Raw genomic sequence first — 6,348 nt, forward strand, 5'->3', positions numbered from 1 at the left:
ATCTAAAAGAGTCTGCGGTACAGCTTAGAGAATTGGAAGAACAGGTGCTGGTACCGACACAACAATCAGAAGGACAACTCAAAGAGACATCTGAAGAAGATCTTAAAGTAGATCCCGATGAACAACTTAAAATGCACCCGGAAGAACCACATAAAGAGCAATCGGAAGAGCAACTGGAAGAAACACAAAAGCATTCAGAGGAACAATCAAAAACTACGACAGATTGCATTGCGGACAAGAGTAATATTAAAGATGTATTCGACCGCCAGATGTCAACTGATGTACCAATTGTAAAAACTCGAGATAGAAAACTTTCCCTGGATCAAACGATGCTGACTCGACGAGAGGGCTTATCGCAATCAGAAGTAGACCTTCTTTCTATAGGAAAATTACCGTTAGAAAGAAAGTCCTCGTTTTTTAGAAAGAAAATGGATAGCTTTTTGAGAAATACAACAGAATTGTTTAAAAAGCAATCGTTTAATTCGAAACCTCAGGCGGTTCATAGGAGGGGTTCAATATCGGTTTCCCTTCAGTCTTTGAATGAGAGTTCAAGTGGTATAAGCAGTACTAGTGATTTCAACGAAACGCTGCTTCATACTGATCAGGTACCCAATTTCTTTTATACATAACACAACATAACATATGTATATATTTTGATGGTGGTAGAACCCTTTGTGGTTCGATTCCGGCGGCACCATCACCACATCTATTTCTGCCTAATAATAGCATCTTTAAGCGCTTCTGTGTTCTGGTTTGAAAGGAGCGGTAAGGGAGACATACTTTTCCGAGGCATTCCAGCTTATTTCACAGGGGTGGCGGTACATCTGTGGCCGATTCCATGTAGGAAGGTATAATCCTATCTGGGGTTTATTACAGTTGTTCATCAGCGGCAGTTGTCACTTACCATCAGTTGGGCTGCTTGCTCGTCTCCCACTCCTACATTATAAAAGAAAAACATAAAATAAAAAATAAATAAACCTTATACATTTTATAGTTTTGCACTCTTTCGCTCCGATGGGAATGCTACTTTCCGAAGGCACTAGATCCTAACAAATATGAGAATAAGCAATTAATACAAAAACATTTTCGTTTTTGTTTCTCATGCTATTTTGTTTTTTTAACTCGTTTGGTATAATATAATAACTAATATAGTAATATAGTATAATAATAAATATTGCAATAGACTAGACTCAAATATAAACATACACATTATACAGAAACAAGCCGCTATTCACACCAACACTATATTATCAAAAATTTTAGGGAATAATATATTTATTGGGGAAACTGAATCTCCTCTTCCCTGAGTGTCAGGGTGGGGCTTCAGAATTTACCGACCTAAAAAGTCGAGAATGGGAAACTATACCATACAGAGTACTCATTATTGATGAGATTTATTTTTATCCTATTTGATATTCATATCATAGGGATGCTTAAAAATAATCAGGCCCCATCTTAGGGCGTCCTCCACCCTGGGTTTAAAATGACGTCAGTAAATTGATTAAGTCCTGTCAATGTGTATGTATCTAAAGTTTCAGTTCAATCAGATGTGGTTAACTACTTAAAATTCATTTGCAAGGTTTGACCCTCAAATAGATACGAAGTAGCAAAGCCAGTTGAATAAAAAAGACGCTTTCTACACTTCTCAGCTCCACACTAAGATTCCCTGTGTCGTAGGTACCAAGAACACAGACATAGACAGAAACACGCAAACACCCAGACCCAGCCAGAACAGAAATGTAAATTCATCATTTACACACTGGCCGGGAATCGAATCCGAAACCCTATGCACGTAACTGGTGACGGCTCCGCCACGCGGACCGTCAAAGCGTGAGAGTTTATATAACACTAGCTGACCCGGTAAACTTTGTACCGCCTCAAAATCTATTTATCACATATATTTCATATAAAATATAGCCTATGTTACTCGTTGATAATGTAGCTTTCGAATGGTGAAAGAATTGTTAAAATCAGTCCAGTAGTTTTTGAGCCTATTCATTACAATCAAACAAACAAACAAAGTTTTCCTCTTTATAATATTAGGTAGAAAAGCAATTCATCTATTTAATCGATAACCACATACGGACAGAAGTACCCGATAGGTACAAACATTAAGGTGGTATAACGTAACATGCAATGTAACACGCAGTGAAAGAATTTACCGTCCATATTGTCGCAATGTATCATGCAATGAAACAGAATTCGCACAGTGTAGACGCCATACGGGCACGAACCGTGCACACTACGCGAACGAACAGAGCATTTCAATTCGTGCGCGCCGCGATCTGGCATTTGTCCGTTTTTTCGGACATCAACAATCATAGTCGCTAATATCTGGTCTTCACGATTCATTCTTTTCGGTGGTCTCGACTGTACCCTTACCATAAGTTTTTACCTTTTGACAAATATGACTGTTTTGGTATTTGCTTACGTATTGCCCATACAATTTCCAATCAGCGCCCCTAGCGGATTGTGTCAGAACTATAGTATCAGTAACGTAACATTAAATGTCTAAATTGACAAAATGGCGTTTTATGTTTTGTCTCTCTTTATTGCGAACATGTGAGGCAGACAAAAATACTTGAGCACTTACTTATTGTTACGTTTACTCAGTCTACTAAAGCAAACGGAACAGAATAATGCATTGAGTAAACGTAACGTAAAATTGTGGGATGTTTTGAAAACTTATGGTAAGGGTACAGACTGAGCTATGTTTGCCGCGAGCATGCCGGAAACAGATGCGAGAGGGTACATGCTTAGTTCGTGCGCGCGCTGCGTCCACACTCATGAAATGCTCCTTTCATGTTACATTGCATGTTACGTTACAACAGTCTGTACCTAGCTTTAAAGTTCTGTCGTGTAATAAATTGTATAATCTGCAAATTGAAATTATTGACTTTAATTATGAGTAAATATTGATACCAACAGGTAATAAGCACATTAGCACATTAAACGTTAAATACTCGGCCAATCCTCGGCACCTCTGATTTATGTGCGTATTAGAAAATAATTCTGCTTTAAAGATGAAGGAATAGTTGTAAAGTAACTTGCACACGTGGGAGAATTATTAAAAACAAAACAAATCCCAGACGTATGGGTAGTCTGCCAATACGCACTTGGCCAGTGCGGTGGACTTTGGCGTAATCCTTTTCATTCTGAGACCCGTGCCCAGCACGTTCTGCTTCACAATATGTCGGTGACGCGAACTTAAGAATTCCCTACCAAAAACCGCTTAACGCGCCTAATGTTTTCACCTCAGATACTCAGTATAGTCTCCTTTGATAATGATAGTGTCACTTTCAATAATGCCATAAAAATCGATCATGCTCCTGACCTTCTCAACGTGTAAGGACGACGGGGGTAACATGAGATAAGGCCTATTGTTCTCCAAGCTTTATTATGATAAGTTTAACCTGTAACAACCTAAGGTCATCTTATTTGTTTACCTCTAATATCAAATAACATTATGAAGCATTCGATACGTTATTAGCAAAAGTAAATAATATATCAGTAACTAATTATTTGCTTACAGTTAATTATTTATTTGTATATTATAATTATGTTACCTACTAGTATTCGCTCGGAGCGAATATCTGGGTTCCTTACCCAATAGTAAAGAGGAGATCTTATTACTAAGCTTTCGCTGTCTGTCCGTCTGGCACAGGGTTTTGTACTTATATCTTGTGAACCGCAACATACACGCAATACGCAAACACTTGCAATTGTCACAAAGTATGTAAAACGTTGGCTGTTATAATAAGAAGTACCTAGATAATTTCATACTAATGAAGTATCGTTTTCAAAGTTCTTATAAAAATACCAAACAATAAACCAAGGTTGGTTGGGGTACTTCTGATGTATGTACTCATGTGTATTTGACCACTTTGTTCTTTTAATTAGGACTTGGTGAATTAGTTTATTACTTGTTTTATGTTGTTTGAAACGAAAAGTGGATTTCTAATTTCACTTGTGTTTTGTCTATGTGTGTTAACACGTTAGCTGCGGAACGCGGCTTAAAACACCTCGTCCATTTCTGGTCGTTATAGCGGTAAGAAAAAACTTTAACTTCTCTGTGGTGCGAGAGGCATAACTTCCGTCTGGTTCAGTGTAGGAGGGTGATAACTATATGTTTGTGATGTGCTACTGATTCCTAGTTCTATGGTACACCAACCTAATGTCGGGTTTGTTAGACCTCGTACCGCACTGAACAAATAATAATGCTAACACAGTGCGGAACGAGGTTGGGAACGCCTCGTTTCCCCACGCACCTCGTACCGCACCCCACGCTAGCTTCACGTGGTTAGTGTTGTGCAACGTCTGTCTTTATGTTGAAAATTATCATGTCGAAACGTTGCCGAAAAAAGTTGATCATGGAGGAAGATGAAGAAAAACCGGTTGAAAAATCTGAGCCAGAATCAGAATACAGGAAGATATTTCAAAAACAGGTAAGTCACAAATATACTCTGTCTAGGTGAAAGTCCAGTACTGTACAGACTTGGCAGGCTAGGCGTATATCCGTATAGTAAGAAATTACATTATAGATAATTACGTTTCCTGTTATGGTTCAAGCAAAAGTTAAGTAGCTACATTATTGATATAGGAAACGTAGGCAAAATCGTTACCGAGTATTCCGATTACTCTTTACCCTAATCTACTCGCTCCTACTTTTCAGAATCCACTGCAAAGAAAGCACATCATCTCGATAAGGGTCCAAAGAAGAAGAGATGTGTCGGATGCTACGAAAAACTCCGCACATTCTTGACATGTCGTGAGGCAGACAAAAAAACCAAAAAAAAATCTCACGGAATGCACTGTTTGCAAAAAACCTTATTGTCTGAAATGTTTCAATGAAAAACATCCATAACTTTTCCCCTTTTTGTATTCATTCTGTCCATAACGTTGATAAATAAAAACAATAAAAAAAAATCGATATTTATTTTCCCATCACTAAATTATATGGAAACCTGCCATTTTTCAGTGCGGTCCGAGGTGCATTAGACCCACATTTTATTTTACCCATAGAATCTAAAGTAACGAATTTAACCAAGGGCGGCGGCAGCTTTAGGTTAATCAACTCATTGTTAATAATAATCAAGACAAAAGCCGTCGATTTTGTCTTATTTGGCGCCAAAAAAAGGATTTTAGTCTCCTTCGGGCGGTGGGATTTAACACGCCTCGTGCCGCCACAATGTCGGATATAGGACGAGGTTTAAAACAACTCGTAACGCAGTAATGGAAAGTACAGAAAAATCTGTGCCGCAGGGAACGTGTTAAACGATATCTCTAGCACGCAGGAACAACTTTCGAGCTGTTATCATTATTACTTTTTATAATATAGGAGTAGCAAACGAGCATGCAGTCCACCTGATAACCGGTAAGTGGCTACTTCCGCCCATGGACATCTTTGATCAGCCCCTGATAAGATAAAACGCCACAGGTACTCCTGAGGACTAAGTTGGAACGCCTCGGAAAAGTATGTTTCCCTTACAACACCTTTCAAACCAAAACACAGTAGAGCTTATCACCACCGTGTTAAGTGTATGATCATTTAAAATTCAAATTGAATGCGGTGGAGGTTTAAAAATGATCTAATTACAACGGCTAATTTTTGTTCTTTTTATGTCACAAAGGAAGAGTCACGGAGCAGCATGACCAGCTTGAACTCCTCACTGACGCTAGGTCGTAGCTCGTCCAATGAATCACTTTGCCGCAGTGACGTGCTGAACACGATGCAGGGCTCCGAGCAGAGCCTCGCTAGCAGCCAGCCCACTATCCATGTCACACATGCCCTTGGCGACTATCCGTCGAATAGCGTACATAGTGAGTATTATGCCTTTTTTAACTCTCTTTAGGTTGGGTCTCTTCGGGGTATTTTGCAATCAATTTCACTTTACCTTCCCGATGAATACAACATATGAAATTAAAGATGTAGAACCTTAGATTAAAACGAATTATTAAAAAGAAAAACAAGATGGACCTAAAATGGACTAAATAATTTAAACGAATATCATGTGGTGTATAAATTATAGTATAATATATTTTTTTAGATAAAGTACATGCATGGATTTTAATTATTGAATCTTATTTTAAATTATTGTATACGTTCTATCCCGTTATAAAGTTTGGTATACATTTTATTTTTATTTATTTTTCTCCATTAATTATTTATATTATAGAAGTAGGAAACGGGCGCGCATCCACTATGATGATGATGATGACGCATGATGGTAATTGCCTACAACTATGTCCCGTAGATATCTCAAATCAATTTAGATTTGATCCCCGTGGCTCCATCTCCATCCCATAAAGATATCTCTTTATGGGATGGAGAGTATCTCTTTATGGGAT

The sequence above is a fragment of the Epargyreus clarus genome, unplaced genomic scaffold (assembly GCF_041222505.1).
Source record: "Epargyreus clarus isolate Ecla_fem2 unplaced genomic scaffold, WU_Ecla_fem_2.2 ptg000007l, whole genome shotgun sequence".
Taxonomy (NCBI): Eukaryota; Metazoa; Arthropoda; class Insecta; order Lepidoptera; family Hesperiidae; genus Epargyreus; species Epargyreus clarus.